We start from the raw sequence: 3,335 nt of genomic DNA, 5'->3' as shown, positions 1-3,335 counted from the left end.
GGGTTAGCCTGGTGATGGGTATTGAGGAGGGCACGTTCTGCATGGAGCACTGGGTGTTATACGCAAACAATGAATCATGGAACACTACATCTAAAACTAATGATGTAATGGATGGGGATTAACATAACAATAAAAAATTAAAAAAAAACAAACAGTGTAATTCTTGGAAAAATTAACAAATTCTCACACTAAAGACCTATTTATCTCAATTCTTCTCACCCAATGCATCCCTTCTGATTTTTAACAACAACAACAAAAAGTACCAGACATGCTGAAAAGAGAGAAGGAAAAACAGAGTCTGAAGAGACAAAGCAAACATCAGAATCAGACTCGGGTATGACACAGATTTCAGAATTATCAGGGAATTTAAAATGACTATAATTAATACGCTAAGGGTGCTAATGAAAAAAAGCAGACATTCAAGAAATGATGAGTAATATAAGTAGAGAGATGAAAATTTCTGAAAAAGAATCAAAAGGCAGTGCTATGTATTAAAAACTCTGTAACACACATGAAGAATGTCTTTGTTGGGCTCATCAATTGAGTAGACATGGACAAGGAAAGAATTAGTGAGCCTGAAGATAGAGCAATAGAAATTTCTCAAGTTGAAATGTAAAGGAAAAAAGGAAAAAAACACTGGAACATCCAAAAATTTCAAAGGAAATAACTGAAATACCAGAAGAAGAAGAAGAAAATAAAAATAGAAAAGAAATATTTGAAGTAATAACATCTGAGGAATTTCTAAAATGATAGTCACTAAATCATAGATCCAGGAAGTTCAGAAAATGCCAAATAGAATAAATACCAAAACACCACACCTAGGAATATTTTATTCAAAGGACAGAAAAATAAAGACAAAGGAATATATTTTTAAAAGCAAGAATTAGGATACCTTATCTATAGAAGGAAAAAAATGTACAAACAAGAAGAGAGTAGCATGAGATATTTAAAATGTTAGAAGAAAAAAAATCCCCAGAATCCTATATCTAGTGAAATTATCCTTAAATATGAAGGCAAAGTAAAGCCTTTTGCAGACCCCACCTTAAAAAAACAAAAACAAAAACAACAACAGAATTTATCTCCAGTAGACTGGTCCTCCAAGAAATGTTTAAAGGAAATCTTCAGGGAGAAAGTAAATATTTTAGGTCTACCTGAAAGAAAGGAAGATCTACATAAAACAAAGGAAGAGCATCAGATAAGGAATAAATAGAGGCAAAATAAAATTTATTCCTTTCCATACTCTTGGTTTTCTTTTTTCTTTCTTTTTTTTGGGGGGGGAGAGTCGGCTGAGGCTTTATTTGGGAAAAGACACTTGAATCGGCTTCTAGTTGGGGGCATGGACAAGAGGGGGTACCCAGGGCAGAAGACTCCCCCCAAGGATAGGCTGAGGACTGGGGCTGAGTCTTAGGTGGCTCTCCCGTTCCCGACACTCCCCGGCACAGCTCCTTTCCCCACAAAGGCTCTATGGCAGCCACAAGAGTAGGGAGGCTGGGAGGGACCACCATGGTTGTTCACTTGGTTAGGACATCAGACGACTCGGACACCAGCTTCCCGTCACAGGTCTCGATCTTCTTCACGACCGCAGCCTTGGAAGAGCCGCTGCGGCTGAAGGAACCAGCAGGGCCAAAGCTGGACTGGAAGGAGCTCAGGCCATAGTTGAGGCCGGGGCTTGTGAGGCCTCCACAGGCCGAGCTCAGGCCACCTGAGTAGCCACTCGTGGTCTTAGTATGGATACTCACGTTCTGCATCCCAGACTCCAGCCGGCTCTCCTCGCGGTCCAGCAGCTTGCGGTAGGTGGCAATCTCGATGTCCAGGGCCAGCTTGATGTTCATGAGCGCCTGGTACTCGTGCAGCCACCGGGCCATGTTCTGCTTGGCTCGCTGCAGGGCGGCCTCCAGCTCAGCCACCTTGGCATTGACGTCCTTAATGGCCAGCTCCCCGCGCTGCTCAGCATCAGCAATCGCCGCCTCCAGCGCAGCCCTCTGGTTTTTGAGGGCCTCGATCTCAGCCTGGAGTCGGCTGATGCTCCGGTTCATCTCAGAAATCTCCGTCTTCGTGCGACGGAGGTCATCCCCGTGCTTCCCAGCCAGTGTCTGCAGCTCCTCGTACTTGATCTGGTACATGGTCTCGGCCTCAGCCCGGCTGCGGTTGGCGATGTCCTCGTACTGGGCCTTGACCTCGGTGATGATGCTGTCCAGGTCCAGGGAGCGGCTGTTGTCCATGGACAGCACCACGGACGTGTCCGAGATCTGGGACTGCAGCTCACGGATCTCCTCTTCATACAGCTGCCTTAAGAAGCTGATCTCGTCGGTCAGCCCTTCCAGGCGGGACTCCAGCTCTACCTTGTTCACATCCTTCTTGATGAGGACAAATTCATCCTCCATGTCTGCACGCTCTTTGAGCTCCTCCTCATATTTATTCTTGAAGTCCTCCACCAGCCCCTGCATGTTGCCAAGCTCCACCTCCAGCTTCAGCTTCTCCTGGCCCAGGGTGTCCAGCTGCCGCCGGAGGTTGCTGATGTAGCTCTCGAACATGTTGTCTATGTTGCTCCTAGCGGTTTTCTGCTGCTGTAGGAGGCTCCACTTGGTCTCCAGAATTTTGTTCTGCTGCTCCAGGTGCCTCACCTTGTCAATGAAGGAGGCAAATTTGTTGTTGAGGGTCTTGATCTGCTCCTTCTCTTGGGTGCGCACAGCTTGGATGTTGGGGTCCACCTCCAGCTTAAGGGGGCTCAGCAGGCTCTGGTTCACTGAGACAGCCGTGATGCCCCCCACGCCCCCAGGGCCACCACCGTAGCCCCCGACCACACTCATGCTGCTGCTCAGGCCACCCCGGAAGCTGCTGCTGCTGCTGCCCACCCAGGAGAAGGCAGAGGAGCTGATGCGGGAGCCAGGCCCGCTCATGTAGGAGCGGCTGCTGAAGGCCCGGAGGCCGGAGGTGGCCATCTTGTAGGACTTCTGGGTCACCCTGATGGACATGGTGGAGGCCGGAGTGGAGGCTGGAGTGGAGGCGAGTAGGCTAAACCTGACAGAGGTTCCAGAAGGAGCCGAGAAGCTGCTTCTAGGTGGGACCCATACTCTTGGTTTTCTAAAAGATAACTGTTTGCTTAAAATAATAATAGTCACCATTTACTGGGTGATTATAGCCTATGAATAAATGAAATGAATGGCAGCAATATCATATGAGCCAGGAGGTAGGAATAGGGAACACTTTGTTATAAAATATCTGCACTACATAAGAAATGGCATCATGCATTTTAAAGTAGACTTAGGGTTAGTTTAAATTGTATATTGCAATCACTAAAATATTGGCAGAGAATTATAACCGACACACTAAGA

At 46.8% G+C, this 3,335-nt stretch overlaps 1 pseudogene; it reads right to left on the bottom strand.

Annotated features, from left to right (window-relative positions):
• Positions 1-1,287: 1,287 nt before the first annotated feature.
• LOC118539869 (keratin, type II cytoskeletal 8 pseudogene) lies at positions 1,288-3,061 on the bottom strand (annotated as a pseudogene).
• Positions 3,062-3,335: the final 274 nt, after the last annotated feature.

Source organism: Halichoerus grypus, chromosome X, assembly GCF_964656455.1.
Source record: "Halichoerus grypus chromosome X, mHalGry1.hap1.1, whole genome shotgun sequence".
Lineage (NCBI taxonomy): Eukaryota > Metazoa > Chordata > Mammalia > Carnivora > Phocidae > Halichoerus > Halichoerus grypus.
The sequence above is the reverse complement of the archived record's forward strand: the minus strand, read 5'-3'. Positions and strand labels throughout refer to the sequence as shown.